The sequence below is a fragment of the Pelodiscus sinensis genome, chromosome 29 (genome assembly GCF_049634645.1).
Source record: "Pelodiscus sinensis isolate JC-2024 chromosome 29, ASM4963464v1, whole genome shotgun sequence".
Taxonomy (NCBI): Eukaryota; Metazoa; Chordata; order Testudines; family Trionychidae; genus Pelodiscus; species Pelodiscus sinensis.
Window position 1 is genome coordinate 5,900,367 of NC_134739.1, and position 20,805 is coordinate 5,921,171.

At 39.0% G+C, this 20,805-nt stretch overlaps 1 protein-coding gene across 16 annotated transcripts in view; it reads left to right on the top strand.

Moving 5' to 3' along the window:
- The window catches only part of TANC2 (tetratricopeptide repeat, ankyrin repeat and coiled-coil containing 2), a 711,362-nt gene that overhangs the window by 434,518 nt on the left and 256,039 nt on the right, over positions 1-20,805 (top strand). The window contains exon 1 of one of the 16 annotated variants that reach the window (XM_075911627.1): positions 483-820. The exons of the other annotated variants lie outside the window; for them this stretch is intronic. The gene's annotated coding sequence lies outside the window, so the exon portion shown is untranslated. Of the gene's footprint in view, positions 1-482; positions 821-20,805 lie in introns of those variants that run through there. 16 annotated transcript variants of the gene reach the window in all.

Here is a 20,805-nt window from a genome sequence, read left to right on the forward strand (position 1 = left end):
TTTGTTATGACTGCTCAAATATAAACAATGCAAACTCTACACAAGCTTGTGAGAGTGGATGCTGCCGCTTTAAAGCATTGAAGGGCTCACAGCGTTTTAGTAGAAATTGTTCCCGGAATCCATGTCACAACTCCTTATATGGTGTTGCTTTTTTCCTCTTAGTTGCCATGACAACAGCAGCACTGCACCATTCATCAGCTCTGGACCTGGGCTGCATTGCTAGCCTTTGGTGTTACTCCTGAATGTTAAGGAGAACATAGTGAATCATTCACTCTGGTATACTGCGCCATTAGTTACCTGTTCCTTCAGCAATGTGCTGTACCAAAAAGGCAAATTTAACTGCGCCACAGAGAGAGATTGTGTAAAAATACTTCGTTTTTTCCCCAAAGGAGGGATGCAGTCTACATATGCTGCGGTATTCTGGAAAGAAAAGCTGTTTAATGCTGAGAGACTTAATGAAGAGAGAGCTCAGGGTCTGTGTAAGCTTTTCTGAAATCATCCTTGAATCAGCTCCCTTGGGGACCCAGAAGATGCAAAAGTGATGTTTGTTAGGGACTGCAAGTGCCGTAGGGAGGTTGCTGTGGTGCTTTTGCGACCAAGCTTGACATCAGCTGCAGGAGGTGTCACCTGTAACATCACACTGACGCTCTGAGCAGAAATATGGAGCTAGCTCTAGGAAAAGTGTGAGGTGTGGGCTAGAGGAGGATTTTTACTGAAGTGCTGCTCTCATGGCAACATTACCTATGAATTAACAGGCATTTTGACTTAATGATACAAAGATTGCATGCTACCGACTGATGGAGAGGAAAACCGAAACACTGTGAGTATGTGCAGTGGACAATTTTGTGTCTTGCATGGACTCTGAATTAAAATTATATAAGCCTTTTCATGCCTAATTTAAACTCTATAGAAAAATCAATGCAGAGTAAGGGATGCTGACACTTGTATTATACAGAGAAGCCATTAGAACACTGCTCTGATAATAAATCAGATGTGTTCTGTTTTAATTATTATTCCTTTGGTTGCCTGTTATGAAACTTACATAATGTGGTTTCTTTTTCCTTGAAAAAATATGCAGTACTTCTTACATAATATGTATTGCAATGAAAAAAATCCACTGTTTTAATATGTATATTTATTATGCAGAAGAGTTATAAGTAACTGTGTTTAAAAAAATAGTACAACCATTGAAGGTCATAACACTTACCTTAATCAGACCATGATAGCAAAATAGTACATTGCAAAATCCTTCAAAATCTGATGTTTGTATGTGGATTGTGGAAGCTTCAACTACATATATTTTGTGATTTTACTAATGAATGTGCTTCTCATGAGTAAAATGGGAATTTTAAGTCAGTGCCACTGGCAAAAGATAGCTGTATTTACTGAATATGTTTTAAATATAAAAATACAAAGAAATGTCATTCTGGGACATGATATGACATACAATTTATGGGGGGTGGGTCTTGGTTAAAATCTGTAATGTCGTTTTAGGCATTTGTCACACAAATGTAACATGGATGTTTTAAATAACATTTTAAATTGTTTTTCTTTTTAAAATTGTTTAAATATTCCCATTTTGCAAGTGACATGTGGGAGTGGAGATAGGATTAGAGGCCCAATCTCTCTTGTTTTCTAAACTACATAATTACAAGAATTGGATTTTCTGAAAAGTGTCTCATTAGATTTTATTTTCTAAAAATACATAATTTCCATTGGGACTAATTTATTTTCCATTTAATTTTTCTGCTATATTGTAAGCCATAATTATCCTGAGATTGAATATAAATTATAAACTTGCTTTTTTACCAAATAAAGAGACTTGAACTATGATCTCCCATTTTTTAAAAAATATTTTTTTCTGAGCTTTGGCACCCACATTTTCGCAGTAGGCCCTATTCCTGAGTTGAACTGCTGTTATTTAATTTCATGTTGTTTCCAAGAATGCAGGTTGCTGAGATGAATAATTTTTCATTTACATAATTCTGTTGGTTATTTTTGTATGGTGCCATTTTTTACAGTTTGATTTCTAATGTTTTTATCTATTTTAATGTATCTCCTGATTTGATTCACCAGATGTGTAAATCAACAGATAGTGAAAATGTTTAGAACCACAGCAGATGTTTTAGCATGCTTGTATTCTTCTCCATTTTGGAGGGGTTCATAAATTACTTGTCTAAATTTTCAGCATTCTGAAATGGACCACTCCATTTGTAAAACCAGACATTTTTTCAGCTAATTACTTAAATCAACTCGATTTTTCTTTAATAATAAACATGTACCAAACTCATAACATTTCAGTTTATTTTAGAAGTAATGTTCTATTTAGCAAGCCTGTAAACCACAATGTGAGTGAAACTTTATAATTTAAAAAAGGAAAAATGTAAATGCCGAGTTTGATTTAAAATATTTTACAATTTTAATACATTATTTCAAAATGTTTTTCCAACTAAAGATGCTACTCTTCTCTCATATGTAGACATTTTTGCCCAGCATATTGACAGAATAGGGCCCCATAACAGAGATTAGTACAAAATCCCTCATGATTTTTATGGGTGTTTGCATAGTAAGATTAACAGTCTGACAGTCCTTTAGAGCCTTCGGAGTCAACTCTTTGCCAGGATTTTGCTTATATACTGTGTAGCTGTTCAAAATCCCAGCAAATGGAATAACAGAATCCTAGAGAATCCCTGAAAAAGATTGATACCAGATTTATTTTTCAGATCTGTTTTTTTTTTAATAATAATACTAAGAAAAAGAATACCAAAGATACTAAATCTGTAATTCAGGTAACAAGTAAATATTACAGTTCCTTAGTTTTTAGTGGTTTAAGTCTGAACATATGTCTTCATTTACTCTGTTCTAGCAAGGTATTGATGCATAATATCAGTATGTAAAGATTACAGTTTGTGTTTAGTTTGTTATATTTCCTGGACACAATTGAAGTACTTTCTCAAATACAAGAAAGTGGAGGTGTGAGACTTAGCATGGAATGTTGTTATACCATGCCATCAATTCTCTCTTCTGATACGTCACTCCTCCTCATGCTCCTGGAGTGACCTCTTAAAAATGCTTCATTGCTCTGTTCCTTCATGAGGGGAAGAGGATTTCATAATACAGCTATATTGTGTAAATGATTGTTTCAAGTCAAACTGCTTCATTCGTTTTCTTTGTCTCCTCTTCTTCCATATTAGAGTTTGACCCTGATTTTAGTCCTTGCTCCTGATTTCTTTTTCTCGTCTCTCTGTATCAGGGTGCTGGGAATTATATGTCCCCCCAACTGGCAATTACCATTGCAACTACATGTTTAATCTTCACTGTGATTAGTATCCATTTGCCTCAAGTCATTTAGGAAACTTTGTTCTCACACAACTCATAGTATTACCACCTTATATGTGATGTGCTAAATGTTCTGGTAATGTGTTGCATTTTTTCTCTTGCTTACAGTATAACATTGATGTGGGTTTTCTGTATCTTTATTGCATATGCTTGTATTTTGGGGTTATACTCAATGCATAGCCTTCAAGGACACACATTGTTTTGCTTCCTAGAAATGTCTAATTCAGGGATGGGCATTAATTTTTGATGGGGAGGCCACTCTTAAGAATTTGGTGAGTAGTCAAAGACTGTACTCGTCTATGATATTAACGGAGGAGTGTGGGGTCTGGGATGGAGGTTGGGTGCATAAGGGAGCACAGGGTAGGAGACTGGGGTGCAGGAGTGGGTCTGGGAGGAGATTATGACCTGGGAAAAGAGTGCAAAGGGCTTGGTTTGTGACTTGGGGCATGGAGTTGGAGTGCCGGGCGGGGAGGATGCAGGTGCAGGTTGTGGTTGAGAGATGCTTACCTTAGGTGAATCCTGGCCAGAAGCCCAGCAGGACCCCGAGGCAGGCTCCCTGTCTGCCATGCCCCTGCACGCTGCTCAAAGCAGCCAGCTGTGAAAACCATGTGCTCTGTATGCACCATGCGCCCCTTTGGGGAGGCCCTCCTCATGCTGCCTGTGTTGCAGGCACGGCCCAGACAGCTCTCATTGTCTGCTTTCCATCCAAAGGGAGCTGTGAGATTGTACTGGGGGTGGGGGCACTGCACAAAGCCCCCCCAGGGGTGTGCAGTGTGCAGGGAGCATATGGCCCCCACAGCCAGCCCCTTGGAGTGGTGTGTAGGGGCATGGCAGGCAGGGAGCCAGCCTGAGGCTCCCTCTGGGTCATGGGACAGGCCAGGGGTTTGGTGGGCCATATTTTGCCTAATCCTGGTCTAGTTATATTAAGAACATAAGAACGGCCATACTGGGTCAGACCAAAGGTCCATCTAGCCCAGTATCCTATCTGCCAACAGTGGCCAGTGCCAGGTGCCCCAGAGGTGGTGGACCGAAGACAATGATCAAGCGATTTGTCTCCTGCCATCCTTCTCCTGCCTTTGAAAAACAGAGGCTAGGGGCACCATTCCTTACCCCCTGGCTAATAGCCTTTTATGGACCTAACCTCCATGAATTTATCTAGCTCTTTTTTAAACTCTGTTATAGTCCTAGCCTTCACAGCCTCCTCTGGCAAGGAGTTCCACAGGTTGACTGTGCGCTGTGTGAAGAAGAACTTTCTTTTATTAGTTTTAAACCTGCTGCCCATTAATTTCATTTGGTGTCCTCTAGTTTTTATATTATGGGAACAAGAAGAACTTATGTGAAGAAGCACAATGATAACTTTCTATGGGTGTGTATTGTACTATATGACCCAGGATATTAAAAAGAACAATATACCCTGATTTGTATCTACTTCATACTAAATATTAACAGGCATTTCCTCCCTCCTTCCACAACCCCCTTAGGGGCTATAGAATTACCATTTTCAGGAATGCTGGGCTGAGCCTGCCTACTCCCTCCTGATGCATATGGTGTGGAAGGCAGTGCCTCAGTGTGATTTTGGGGGCAGGCCCAGCCCTTGTGCTGTGCTTGGATCAGGTGCAGTCTCCCTTTCAAGTTCCAGTGGAGGCTGGGGGCTGCAGTAGCCTGTGCTCCCTGCTGCCATGCTGGAGCCTCCCCATGTATTTATTGACAAAATGTTCAGAATTTTAAAATATTGTGCACAGATTTTTTTTGGCTCTGAGTTTCCTCAGGAGGAATTAATATTGGAAAATTGTTATCAGGTTCCCCCTTGGTCTGCTTGTTTCAGGGTGAAACATTCCCAGTTCTGTCAACCTTTCTTCATAGGTCAGGTTTTCTAAACTTTTCATCATATTTGCAGCTGTCTTCTTGACTCTTTTCAAGTTGTCTGCATCTTTCCTGAATTGTGGAGTCCAGAACTGGACATGGTACTCTAGTGCTCAGTGGAGTGGAACATTTACCTCCTGTATCTTACATACTGCACACCTGTAAATACACCCCAGAATTGTATGCAGCTGCATTGCACTGACAACTCGTATTTAATTTGTGATATACTCTAATCCACAGATCTTTTTCAGCAGTACTATCTCCTAGACAATTATTCACCACTTTGTAGTTGTGCATTTGATTTTAAATTATTTAAAGGATGCCTAGAACTTTCCATTATAAAAGATTTCTTTGAATTTTTTGAAGAAGCTGTAATGATGCAAACCTCTGTTGTTTGCAATAAGCCTTTGAAATTTGGAGGGAGAAAATCCTGGGGGAGGGTAGTCCATAAGTGGACCACAAGCCAAATCCAGACTGACAGATGCTGTTTCATTAAATTTATTTGGAGCTTAGACCTTGACTATACTTTGACCATGAAATTTGGAACTTGTGAAAAAAATAGACTATCGCTATCCTGTAGCTGCAGACGCGCCTTTTCTTTGTTCCATGTAAGTCTGCTCAGGTTTAGCTGAGTGATAAACCAGAACTGGTCATTATCCTCTTGTGATTTGCAGTCATCAGGAAAAAATGTTGTCATCGTGCCAAAAGAATAACTGAACACAAGCATTCTAAAGAGCAGGGTTTGCACCATGGCTGCCACAGCCGCAGCACACACTGGACTAGAAATGCCTAGGAGCTGCCATGGCCAGCTGTAGATTTGGGGAATGGGGAGAGAACCAGGCCGGGCTTCCCCTAGCTATATAGCCCCAGCATTCCACTATGCTCTCCCCGCCCTCTAGGAAAACTACATGGGAAAAGAGAAAGATGGGGGAAACGCACCCAAGACAGACTTCCAACAGAACTCATCCCCTGGACTCAGCATGGCCTCTAGGATAGCATTCTTCTCCTGCCGCTAGCTAATGTAGTGATAGAAATCTGTACTCCTGTGCAGGATATTTAGAATATATATATATATATATATATATAAACCCTGCTACAGATGCTTGATTTGGAGGTGGGGCGGGAGTTAGTCTCACTTAAAAGAATTTGTTTTTCCTTTTAAGAAAAATTCCTTGGAAAATTAAACATTTCACTGAAAGAATGTTAAGATCGTAAAGTCAAGCTCTCTGAAATTAGGAAATGTCAGGTTTCCTGTTCCTTGTGGAACGTTAGCCCTTTGTGCTTATACACTACAAAACATTTTAATTTACATAATCATATGTTGTTTTCATGGGATTCCTCCCTCATTCAGGGCATAAGATTGGACACACAAGGGGGTAAAATAAAGTTTGCACTGACAACCATTATTCTTCCATTATTGCCTACCTTTTGAGTGCTTGACCTTTCAGCCTATTTAAGGGTACATCTACACTACAGGGCAAAGTCGAATTAAGATATGCAACTTCAGCTACGTTAATTCTATAGCTGAAGTCGAAGTAGCTTATAATAGAATCATAGGGCTGGAAGAGACCTTAGGAGGTAATCAAGTCCAGCCCACTGCCCAAAGTTTAACTTGGTTTATGGTGCTGTATACACAGCAGGAAGTTGAAGGAAGAACTCTTCCTTCAACATCCCTTACTCCTCATGGAAGAAGGGTTACTGACATCGACAGGAGTGCCCCTCTCACTTCCAATTGGCTATCTTCACTAGACTGCTAATTCAAACCCTGAAAAATCAATAGTGGCCGCTTTGATCTTCTGCTGTAGAGTAGACGTACCGTGTGTGTGGTGTGATGTGTGTAAAACACATATAAAGGGTCAGATGTAACATGATATAGTCACACTAATGTGAATGGAATTACATCAAAGATATTTGACCCAGGATATAATTTATTTATGTTCATGCCCACACATTTTGTCAGAAACCGACATTTACCTATCGTTATCACACCATGGAATCTGAGGTACCATATTTAATTCCTATTCTAAATGTTGTCTCATTAAATATTATCTGGTGCCAAGATGTGGTAAATCCTGATTTTTTTTTCATGGCAACCACTGTACATGCATGTTTCTTTACCAGATGCTTTCTTATTTCAACATTAATATTAATGGTTTAATAAACTAGATATTTGTAGGTGTATTATTGTGGAAATATTGTTATTTCTTATTGCCTTGAAATATTTATATGTGCATATGCTGCATTTTGCATTTCTCTGAATCAGCACAGAATGGACATCACACAACTAGATGAAAGGAGAATAAAGAGCAAAACCTTTCCTGCCTCCAAGTAAAGATATTTTACTGAGTAATAATAAGTATATTATCCTAGCTAATTTATACCAATATTTTGATTTTTGTAAGAATTAGCATGCCTCAACATCAGCATTTTCTCCTGTATCCAGCATATCACAGTATTTGCCACTTTAACTCTTATTTTGAGAAGTAGTTTGCTATTTAAAAAAAAATCCAGCTACTCAGAGTGATGAAATGTTTCAGAAAGATGAAAAGTGACACAGCACAATGAATGCCCTTTATGACAATTTGCTAATATTCTCCTTGTAAGCTCCCTCATTGCCTCTGATATGATTTCTGGACACTGGTTCCTGTCAGAGCTGTGTGAGATTGGCAGGGGCTTGTGATGTCTGCCTCAGTGCCATTCCACATACTGTATTTAGCATTTTGTGCCTTACAGACATGGAAACATCTGATTAGATGTGGACGGCAATCTAGGTCAACATTGTCAAATGAATGTCTTTCAAATGACTTCCTAATTTCAAGTGGACCCAGTTTCCTAGCAGTTTGTTACTAGTCTCTAGCAGCTGTTGCAGGTTGCACTGAGATTGGTCTCATCACAAAGGTATCTAATAGAGGATCTCTACTGCTTTATTCTCTCTTTTTTAGTCCATTTATGTGCATGTTTGATCACTGTGTAGCAGATTAGACTCTTGTTTATACCTACACCACAACTAGACACCCCCGGCTGGAGCTGAATTGGGCTCATAGGGCTTGGGTGGCAGGGCTGTTTTATTGCAATGTAGGCTCTGGAATTTCAGCAGGAGCCTAGGCTCTATGACTCTGCAACATGGGAAGCCTGAGAGCTTGAGATTCAGCCCTAGTCCAGAAGTCTACACTGAAATAAAACAGCCCCATAAGCCTGAGTCAGCTGGCACAGGCCAGCTGCATGTTCTTAATTACAGCAGAGAAATAGTCTTTGTTGTGGTGGTCTGTTGTCTCACCACCAGTATTATACATCTCTTTGTGTTGTACTTGGTAAAGGGAAACTCACCATCAAAGTACTACATCATTTAAAAGACTAATCATTACTTTGATAGAATTATTGTTACTATGTAATGTAGCGTCTTCCAAATAGAGGATGTACACATGGAAAAATTCACTTGTCTTATTAATTTAATTGGGAGCATTGTCCTCTGAGCTTATAGTAACCGAACAGACACATTTACATATAATTAATGATATACAATACACTATCACTATATGTTTTACTTCTGCAATGCTTGCTGTGGACATGTATATATTGTAAAAAGACATTGAAACTGATTTTGCTACTCCTATCTATAACTCATTATCCCAGTTCACAACTCCAGTAATTTTAGAGATTTCCAAAATGTTTAGTTTTAAATTCTCTTACACTTTCTGTGACCTGTACAAATGGATTCATGTTACAAAGTCTGTGTAGTTGTATGGGCATAAAGGTGTGAAAATTTGAATCAATAATGTTTTTTGAAACTCTAGAATATTTCTAAATTAGTTTTTCTATAACACATGTTGGAAGACAGTGGTGTGGATTTTAGTGTGTGTGTGTGTATGTGTGTTTCAGGGAGACAAAGTGGATGAGGTAATAACTTTTATTGAACTAACTTCGGCTGGTGTCTCTGTTTTAGTGAGCCAAGCATTTCTTCAGCTAAAATGCTTGGTATTTTTAAACATACACATCAGATATAACTTTCTCTTGCCTGTTTACAGCAAGGTCCCACTTCAAAATTTCTATGATGGGTAGAAGTGATAGACCCCATCAGACCCCTGCTGAAAGTGCTTGCCCTCCCTCTCCCTCTTCAGGAAGCGCAATTCAGATCAGGCCACCACCAATAAAACTTAAGTCATCTAGATGCTTCAAGGTCCAGGAGATGACACTGACCAATCAGGAGCCAACAGGCCAGTTAGTAAGACTTGCTTGTTTCTTCTCCAAGCCCAGGGCAGTGAGACTAGGAGATGGGAGGTGCTCCTCAGTGCTAGCTCAGTACCTTAGGGCCAAGTCAGGGGTGTTCTTTCAGTCACTGGATTTGAATTTTTGTTTGTTTAGTTTCTTTGTTTCTTTAAAGGCAAAGCCAGCCAAATTTTGAGTTATGTGATCTTTGTTTAACTGTTTAGAGACTGGCATCAAGCTCACAACAGGATCTGCTCTGTGGCCAGCAGGCGAACACAGTACTAGAGCTTCAGGGGGTAGCTGAGTTAGTCTGTTACAGAAAAAAACAACAAATGGTCTGGTAGCACTTTGTAGACTAACAAAACATGTAGATGGTATCATGAGCTTTCGTGGGCACAGCCCACTTCTTCAGATGACCGGAGTTATGAGTTTAGGATGTGTACACCCAAAATAAATAGGAGAGGGGAAGGACAGGAGGGAGGGAAGAAAAGGAAGGGAAGGGAAGGGAGGGGGATGGGAGACAGAGATGCTCTTTGTCTCCCACCCCCCTTTCTTTTTCTTCCCTCCCCTTCCCCTCTCCTATTTATTTGAATTGTACAAATCCTAAACTCATAACTCTGGTCATCTGAAGAAGTGAGCTGTGCCCACGAAAGCTCATGATACCATCTACATGTTTTATTAGTCTATAAAGTGCTACCGGACCATTTGTTGGTTTTTTTACAGTACTAGAGTTTAGGTCTAACCAGTGCAGAATAGAGGGGGAAAATTACTTCTTGTTTCTTACTTACAACACTCCAGAATGACATTTACCTTTTTTGCAACATTGTCATGCTGTTGACTCATATTTAGTTTGTGGTCCAATATGACCTCCAGATCCCTTTCTGCAAAACTCCTTCCCAGGCTATTCATTTACCATTTTGTATGTCTGCAATATTTTGTTTGATTGTTCCTTTCTAAGCGGAGTACTTTGCATTTTTCCTTATTGAATTTCCTCCTACTTACCTGAGACCATTTCTCCAGTTGTCCAGATGATTTTGAATTACAATTCTAGCCTCCAAAGTACTCGCAAACCCTCCCCGCTTGGCATCAGCCACAAACTTTATAAGTGTATTCTTTGTGCCAATGTCTATATCATTGATGAAATGTTAAACAGAACCAGACCCAGAACTAACTCCCTGCAGAACTGCACTCATTCATGCCCTTCTAGCATCACTGTGATCCATAGTACACTCTGGGAACAGTTATCCAACCAGTTATGCACCCTTATAGTAGCTCCATCTAGGTTGTATTTCCCTGTTTTATTAATGAGATTGTCCCTCGAGACTGTATCAAAAACCTTACTGAAGTCTAGGTATGCCACATCTACAACTTCCCTCTCCTAACTATAAGGCTTGTTACCCTGTCAAAGAAAGTTCTCAGGTTGGTTTGATATGATTTGTTCTTGACAAATCCATGCTATTTCTTATTACCTTATAACATTCTAGACGTTTGCAAATGGATTCCTTAATTGCTCCATTATCTTTCCTGATAAAGAGGTTAAGCTGACTGGTCTGTAATTCCCTGGGTTGTCCTTATTCCCTTTTTATAGATGTGCTCCTCCTGTCCTGCTCTCTCCTGTTCTCTCCCTTCCCGATTGCTAATTGCTATATTGCAGGAATACACAGTTCTTTAAGGGTATATCTGTATGTGCAGCACTGCAGTGTCACATCAAGTGAAGACGATTTATGGTGACTGGAGAGAGCTCTCCGGCTGACATAAGAAACAGCTTCCAAGATCAGCAGAAACTATGTCAGCAGGAGAGGAAGCTGTGTTGTCAACGAGAAGCTTTCTTACTGACATAGCTCTGTGCACACAAGTGCTTATATCAGTGTAACTTGTATCACTCAAAGGGGTGGAATAGTCACACCCCTGAGCAACAGAAGTTTCACTGACATGGGCTGGAGTATAAGCATAGCTTAAGAAAAGAGACCAGATTGCCCAGTTTCTTTCTATCGAAGAATGAATTTCCCTATTGTCTGCCATTCGTGCCACAATCGATGATGGCTTTGCTCACCTGAGAAATACCAGTGATTTTGCTGCTAGAGTGACTTTTACAAGAGTAGAAATTGCTCACATTTGTCTAATTAGTATCAAAGTGCTAATGCCATCTTTTATAGGGAAAAACAACAATATTTGGATACTCCTTGGAAATGACATTGTAAAGTACCATCTGTACACACTGCATATTTAAGTAATATAATACAGTTTTGATGTGTTTTATTGAAAAATGAAACCAATTTTTTTAAAAGCAGGAGAGTACATGGATGTATATGTATGTTATTGACCCCTGAAGTTCAGATTTACAAACGTAGTTTTGTGATGATTAGAAATGTTAAGTTAATTCAATTCAAAATTACCTTGCCCAGGTGAAATTTCTAGACACATTTTTTTCCTTTACCATGTGATATTGCACTTCAAGTCCCAAATATATTATGCAGATTGTTCATTTTAAAGCTATTCTAATTTTTCTGGTGTTTCACAATTACTGTAGGCTCTTTGAACACTTTAACCAAATATACAGCAGTGGCAGAAGTCGTTAGCTTATAAATCAGTTCTAACTTCACTTTCTGGGTATGTCTACACTACCCCGCTAGTTCGAACTAGCGGGGTAGTGTAGACATACCCTCTGTCTTATTTGAATTGTCAGTTTCTTATGACTGAAAAGGGTTTGACACTTCCTTAGCTGATTGCTTTAAAATGCTCACATGCTCCATGTTCTGAGAGAGACTGCTGCTGAAAGTGGGCGTGTTTCCTGTTACAAATAATATTAAGCTTAATGTACCGAGTTCTTCCAACCTCAATGCTCTTCGATTCTTTATTTTGTAAATCATCAGAAAATGAATTGTGCTAGGTATTATGCACAAAGTAACAAAATTAGTTATGCTCCCAACTGTTTGTCTTTATTGCGTAGAATCACTAAATCGTTCCTGATTTTTTGCTTATTTCTGAAATAATGACTACCCTGTAATGTTTTTATTCTAAATTATGTATATGTATTCTCACTTTAACTCAACTTAGATTTTGTCTGGGAATAAGTACATATAAGGATGGTATATACTGTACGTTCTCAGTGGGATTTTCTAATACATTCAGCATTGGCCTAACTCTGCTTTCGCTGAAGTCAATGGTTAAATTCCCGTTCACTTCAGTGGGAGCAGATTTAGACAGCTAGGAAGGGATGTTACCATGAAAAGAATTCACACAGGTATATCCTATTGTTTTTTCATGGACGACCGAATAGTCCTGTTCCATTTATTTGGCACATAATAATGCAGAGTGAGTCCTATCTTAATCTCTTTGTACAAATTTTGCTTCCAGTCTACAGGACAGTTTACTTAATCAGGTGCCACTGTACTGACAAATTTATTTCTCTAACTGCGACAGCCTAATAACAACAGAAATGCAATTAGTGCTGCATCAGAGTGCAGGCTGAATTAACAATCATAATGGAGACTCAGATTTCAGAAAAACAGGCTGAATAGAAATGTAGGTGTGTATTGTGAGGACATTATCCAGCCTGTGTAGGGGAAGGACAAAGGTCAAGGTTGGTTGCTAACCTCATTTTTTATTGTTTGCACTTTTCAGTTTGCTGGGTAGCTAAGCTGAATATATGTGCGGTACCTCTACCTTCGTGGAAATGTGCTCCACAGTTATTTCACTTGGAAATGCTCATCTTGGCCACTTATCTCCTGAGACAGAGAGCATGATACCACCACTGGCTTTGCCCGTCTCTCAAGACCTTATTAGAGATATTCATAGCTAAGAGAGTAAACAGATTTTAGCTTTTCTTCTGTACAAATGAACCAATGAAGCACTATTAGAGCAAGAGACCTTTAAACTAGTAATGAAGGCTGTAAACTATACACTGTCTTTAGTTTCATCTTGCTTGTTTTTAATTCCGGAAGATGATAAGAAGGGATATATGTGCTTGTGCTACTACCTCTTCACATAATAAATATTTCACTTGAGAAATCTCATGTGTTGTAGGATTTAGATTATGGTGGTCTATGAAGTGTCCCTTTTTGGCTAGTATCTGGCTATATCTATTATGAAATATAGGGAGCTCTTCTCACTTTGGCATTAAAGCTAATGCATAGCTGAAGACCAGGGATATGCAGGCTAGTTCTAACCTGTGGACAGAGTAAATCACTCCTCATCAGCTATTAATGCTAGTTTCTTTTCTATTTCATCTCAGAGACATCATTTATGTTTAAAATGTGTGTGGCGTGTTCTCTTCACCTGTCTTGTTATTTATAGTCATTTGTTCTCTTCTCTCCATGCTTTCAACCCCTTAGTACCTTTTGGTTTGCCAGCCAAGTATTTTCATTCTAGTACAATCTTAAATTGAAAAATCCTCTAGGATCTGTTTTTTTAAAGATTTAAAACTTGTGCTCCAGTTGGCTATATATTCAAGAGAACACACAGGGTATTGAAGAGCTATTTGCCCTCAGTTATAACCAATCAAAGAGCTTCAAAGGCACCTTAAACAGACAATATCATTTATTTTACTGTTATAGAATCATAGAATACTAGGGCTGGAAAGGACCGCGAAAGGTCATCGAGTCCAGTCCCCTGCCCTCATGGCAGGACCAAATACTGTCTAGACCATCCCTGATAGACATTTATCTAAGCTACTCTTAAATATCTCCAGAGATGGAGATTCCACAACCTCCCTGGACAATTTATTCTAGTGTTTGACTACCCTGACAGTTAGGAACTTTTTCCTAATGTCCAACCTAAACCTCCCTTGCTGCAGTTTAAGCCCATTGCTTCTTGTTCTATCCCCAGAGGCCAAGATGAACAAGTTTTCTCCCTCCTCCTGATGACACCCTTTTAGATATCTGAAAACTGCTATCATGTCCCCCCTCAATCTTCTCTTTTCTAAACTAAACAAACTCAATTCCTTCAGTCTTTCCTCATAGGTCATGTTCTCTAGACCTTTAATCATTCTCGTTGCTCTTCTCTGGACCCTCTCCAATTTCTCCACATCTTTCTTGAAATGCGGTGCCCAGAACTGGACACAATACTCCAACTGAGGCCTAACCAGCGCAGAGTAGAGCGGAAGAATGACTTCTCGTGTCTTGCTCACGACACACCTGTTAATGTATTCCAGAATCATGTTTGCTTTCTTTGCAACAGCATCACACTGCTGACTCATATTCAACTTGTGGTCCATTATAACCCCTGGATCCCTTTCTGCCGTACTCATTCCCAGACAGTCGCTTTCCATTCTGCATGTATGAAGCTGATTGTTCCTTCCTAAGTGGAGCACTTTACATTTGTCTTTATTAAACTTCATCCTATTTACCTCAGACCATTTCTCCAACTTGTCCAGGTCATTTTGAATTATGACCCTATGCTCCAGATTAGTCCCAATCCCTCCCAGCTTGATATCATCTGCAAATTTAATAAGCGTACTTTCTATACCAATATCTAAATCGTTGATGAAGATATTGAACAGAGCCGGTCCCGGAACAGACCCCTGCGGAATCCCATTTGTTATGCCTTTCCAGCAGGATTGTGAATCATTAATAACTACTCTCTGAGTACTGTTATCCAGCCAATTATGCACCCACCTTATAGTAGCCCCATCTAAGTTGTATTTACCTAGTTTATTGATAAGAATATCATGTGAGACCGTATCAAAATCCGCCTTCCTAAAATCCATTGTCTCTATTTTGCTGTTCTCCCTTCTACCCTTCCTTAGACTTGTGAACTCTGTGATTTCATGATCACTTTCACCCAAACTGCCTTCCACTTTCAAATTCTCAACCAGTTCCATCCTGTTTGTTAGGATCAAATCTAGAACAGCTTTCCCCCAGTAGCTTTTTCAACCTTCTGAAATAAAAAGTTGTCTCCAATGCAGTCCAAGAACTTATTGGATAGTCTGTGCCCTTCAGTGTTATTTTCCCAACATATATCTAGATAGTTGAGGTCCCCATCACCACCAAATCTTGGTCTTTGGATGATTTTGTTAGTTGTTTAAAAAAAGCCTCATCCACTTCTTCCATCTGGGTAGGTGGCCTGTAGTAGACTCCTAGCATGACATCACCCTTGTTTTTAACCCCTTTTAGCCTAACCCAGCGACTCTCAACAATTCCATCTCCTATGTCCATCTCCACCTCACTTCAAGTGTGTTCATTTTTAATGTATAAGGCAACACCTCCGCCCTTTTTTCCCCGTCTATTCTTCCTGAGCAAGCTGTACCCTTGTATACAAACATTCCAATCGTGTATTATCCCATCAAGTTTCTGTGATGCCAACAGTGTCATAATTGTACTTATTATTAGCACTTCCAGTTCTTCCTGCTTATTTCCCATACTTCTCGCATTTGTATATATGCATCTAAGATCATGATTTGCCTCCCAGTTTTGCCCACCAAGAGCTGACAGTACAGACTAGCAGTCTGGAGAAACAGTGGGGAAAAGGTTTCACCAAGAACATATAAACAATATTTCTACCCATGTAGGTTATACCAGAGGACCTGAAAACAAATGATACTGTTCTAGAATATCAGCAAGAGTAACAAGATACAAAGTTTGTATGCTCAAGGTGGGACTAATTTAGCTATAACCACTCAAGAGAGAGATCTTGGAGTCATTGTGGATAGTTCTCTGCAGTGGCAGAGAATGAAACAGAGAATATTTTGTTGCCTCTCTGTAAATCCATGGTACGCCCATTCTTGAATACTGCGTACAGATGTGGTCACTCACCTCATCTCTATAAAGATATATTGGCATTGGAAAAAGTTCAGAAAAGGGCAACAAAAATCACAAGGGGTTTGGAATGGGTCTCATATGAAGAGAGATTAAAAAGACTGGGAGAGGGATCACTTGGTGATAACCTGTTCTGTTTACGCCGTCACAGATATCTGGCATTGGCTACTGTTGGAAGGCAGGACACTGGGCTAGATGAACCTTTCGTCTGACCCATTATGGCCGCTCTTAAGTTCTTATGTGAAGATTAAGTACTTAAGAAAACAAACTCTGTCGTGTAAACTACATTTTTCCCCATCAGCTAATCTCTTCCTCTGCGAAATGATTTGATCTTACTTTGAGACAAAAGCTATGGTGGAAAGACTCTATTTCCGTGTGTGTGTGTGTGTGTGTGTGCGCACGCGCGTGCACACATATGTGTGTCTACATGTATTTCATCTGCTTAGTTTAGTTTGAACTTCGGATATTAAGAGTGTCTTTTACAGTTTAATTTGGGCCTTTTAAATTGTTACATTGTTTGTTTAGGTACAGAATTTAGGAGCTCTATTAAAAATAGATTAGGACTCTGTAGGTTTTGTTGCTATGGAATTTGGCATTCCCACAATTAGTTCTTTTTCTGTCTAGATTCAGCCATGGAATCCAAAGTCCAGCTCAGATCATACCTACAAGTTTTGGTTTGTTGTGGTAAGGTTAATTAATACACACAGAATCAGTATGCTGTACTTTAATTTGCAGGGCTCGACAAATCACTGGCAGCACACGCATGTGCAATGCGGGTCTGGCGCATGCACAGTGCGGGGCTGGCGAGTAGATTTCACCGCGGATTGTCAAGCCCTGTTAATTTGGATACTTCTGTTTCTCCTCTTAAGCCAAGTCTACACTATGAACTTACATCGGTATAATTACATTGCTCAACAGTATGAAAAGTCCATATCAAATCCACACCATTGAGCGACAGACACAACATAACAACCTTTATTTATTTTTACTTTCCGTGCCTGTGCAGTATTTGTAACTTCTTGAATTGCTGAAAATAGGGATTATTGTATGGTACGCAACGGGGCTGCAACAAGATGCATCCTACTCAGCACTCACATTATGTGATGTCTCCCACTCATCCAACTGAAATTTAACATTAAATAATGCCAGCGAAACTGTTGGGGGACAAGAACTGGAAGTGCACCTCACCACAGCCCTGGCCTCCAGGACTCTTCTCAAGAGTTAGGAAGGTACTCATCCATTTTCAGAGAGTTTTGCTTATAACTTGGAAGTCCAGTATATCCTGTGTGACACAAGTCCTTCTTCAACAGAGCCTATCATATGCTACCTCTGGAGTTTTGAAAGTAATCTTACAAGGATGAAAATTTGTGAAAAATATCAACTGGCAAATTACTTAGTCAAAACTAGATCACTCAGTTGACAGTGTTGACTCTCCTCTCACCCTCTGCCCTCCCCACACACAATTGCTTCTGGGTTGCAACCAATTGTGAGAAGTGTCTGCCAAAAGAGATGGTTTTTGAAAAGCTTTATCCAGAGCTGAAAACATGGATTTTAGAATGGAATGATCTTGGAAATCGGTTCCTGTGACTTTTTCTGAAGAATTTTCACCATACCTTTAGGCAGTCAAGCATTAAAGAAATGTAGTAATTTTGAAGGGAAGATCACAACAACATATCTTCACTTGCATAAATTTGTTTTAATTAGCTTCACTTCTCAAAATCTGTTCCATCGTATATATTGGAGACCTTCTGGCAATCCACATTGAAAATGAACGTGTGCATGTTGAAACCAGGAGTTTTTCCTGGGGCCTTTGTTACAACATCTTTCTTCTCAAAGGCTTGCCAGAGTATTATAGACAACAGCTGTTCAATACGTTCCTGGTGGGATTCCCAATCTTGTATTATCTAAACTAAAGGCAGTTATCCTGATCAACTGGAGGATCAGTTTTCTGCCTATTGGTTCCAGTAGTAGTAATTAAGCATCAGACTTGTCATTTAATTTGCTATAATTAACTGTAAATAGCCTTATTGTTGTAAGCAAAATTGGAATGGAGCTATTATTCCTATTGGAAGTACAGGAAGATATAGATTAGGATTTTTAGGAGGAGTCCTTTTCTTCCTGAGCACACATTTGATGTAAACCATTTTTTAGAAAGGTTAAAATAATAATTATTAAACACTTGTTTTACACATGTGCTATATACATTTTGCTGTACTTAGTTACCTTTTTTCTTGTTTAGTAGCCGTTCTCATACTTACAAACCTTCTTCAAATTGACTGAGTCACTTTCTGCCTTGGAAATTAATTAGTGCTGCCTGTTTATAGAGGAAGAGATTTTGATCAGTTTGTTATGATTTGAAGGAGATTGTAATCATGTCTCTAAGTGGGATGATTATAATTTGATTTAATAAATTGCTTTTCTGAGAGACACATTGCTTTTACTTTTCTCTGTCATTCAAGATTTTTATATAACATGTTACTGTTGTGGCTTATTTTAATTTGTGCCTCCCTTTTCTTTTGTTTTGTAGGGGATTTTTAGAGGTGCAGTGGTTGAAGGGAATGAGGTACAGCCAAAGATAAACAAGTCATATAGCTCTTTATGTATTGAACTAATGTGATTCTATGTTGAGCAGCATTGAAAGTATTATTTTTTTCTGTATATTGCTATCTGTACCTTCAACCTATATTATTTTGGTTGAAATCAACTTCCATGCAAAATTTTGTCTTGTCAGGATTGAAAATGTGATTACATTTGTTACAAAAGGAGGCAGGTTCACTTAATAAATTTTTAGGTACCCACTGATGTTTTGCATTTACAAACAACTGACGAATGCTTTCATGCTCGCTAGTAACAATCCATTGCTGTTGCACAAGAAAATCTTCTTAAAAAAAGAAGCATTGGCATGTCTCTTTCTTGTAATAGGTGCTCTAAGAAAAAATATTTATTGACCTTTACAAATATTTTCCCATTTTAATCATGGTTTTAATCATGCAAAAATCCCTTCTATAAATTATTATTCTTATTTATTATTTAAATCATATTAGTGCCATAGAAGTCACAACCATGTGTTCTGTATTGTAGTATTTATATGGCTTTGACTTCAGCAGTGTAGACTCATTTGAGACTTCAGAGGCGACTGAAAGCTATAGCCACAGCTTTATTGGGTGTGATCCAGCTACTTTTGAAACTGATAGTTATTTATTTCAGGAGTTCTGTGGATCAATAACGCTGCAGCACTTAAAACATTTTACCACTAGGGAACATCAAGAAAGGCTGCTCAGCATTACATAGTCATTGGGCAGCGTCCAACACATGAATGAGCCTCTGGCAGGGCTAGTTTCATTGTTAACTGAAAGATGGAGAATATATGATGTGCAAAAAGCACAATGCAGAATTGCCACAGTGGCTATCTTCAAAAAGTGGATTTACCAAGTTTCCATTTTAAGCTCATACTCTGGTTTTTCCCATCTGAGTCTAATCTTGAGCTGTTTTGAAATGCAGCTCAAGCGTATCTGAAAGGTTTATATAAAAAGTTAGTGGGCAATTAAAGATAGATAGCTGTTAAGGGATATTCCTAGCATGTACAGTGGTATTATTTCCCTCTAGTGGGAAATAACAATACCTTGACATCATTCAGAAAGATGCAGATTTTAAGCTTTGGTTCTTCCTCTTGTGACTTTGGATGAGCCAAAACACAGTAGAAATTCAGCAGTTCTTTTATACATAATGCAGCCAGAAAGTATGGATCACTCAAGGATACTTTGAACTAAGCTTCCTTGGGGTTAATTGATCCAGGCAATTCAAGTGTGTGTGTGACCAATGGTTATATGAATTGTGTGCATCTGTTTAAAAGATTTCTAGGGTGGCACATGATGGCTTATATTTTATTTTGTCTCTGGTTGGATGTGAGGATTCCAACTCTCATGCTAACTTGTATATTAAGGACTTTGGGAAAGGGAATGGAAATGATCCTATTCTGTTGTTTTTTAATTCCAATTGAAACAAAACCATTTTTAAGCAGACATGAACTTCTGAACCTAAATATTGTGGCATTCTTCTGGTCATGGGAGCATCTGAAATAAATTGATTAGCAACTGACTGCATATGAAGATGGAGCATAATAGTTTATTTTATTTTCCTGAAATAAATAATTGATGCAAAACAGATTGTTAAAGATCCCAAATTCTCTATTTTATCAATATAGTCTGGAAATGAATTCAGTATTTCTTCCTGTATTTTTCCTTGTCTTCAGGTCCATTTTTGTTCGTACGGGTGTGCATCTATAGAATCATAGAACTGGAAGGGACCTCGAAAGATCATCAAGTCCAGTCCCCTGCCCTCATGGCAGGATCAAACACCATCCCTGATGGATGTCTGTCTAACCTGCTCTTCAATATCTCCAGTGATGGAGATTCCACAACCTCCCTAGGCAATTGTGTTTAACCACCCTGACAGTTAGGAAGTTTTTCCTAATGTCCAATCTAAACCTCCCTTGCTGCAGTTTAAGCCCATTGCTTCTTGTTCTCCTTGGCCTGTGATGATGGGACAGTTTTTCACCCGTCCTCCCTGTGACACCTTTTTAGATAGCTGAAAACTGCTATCATGTCCCCTCTCAGCCTTCTCTTTTCTAAACTAAGCAAGC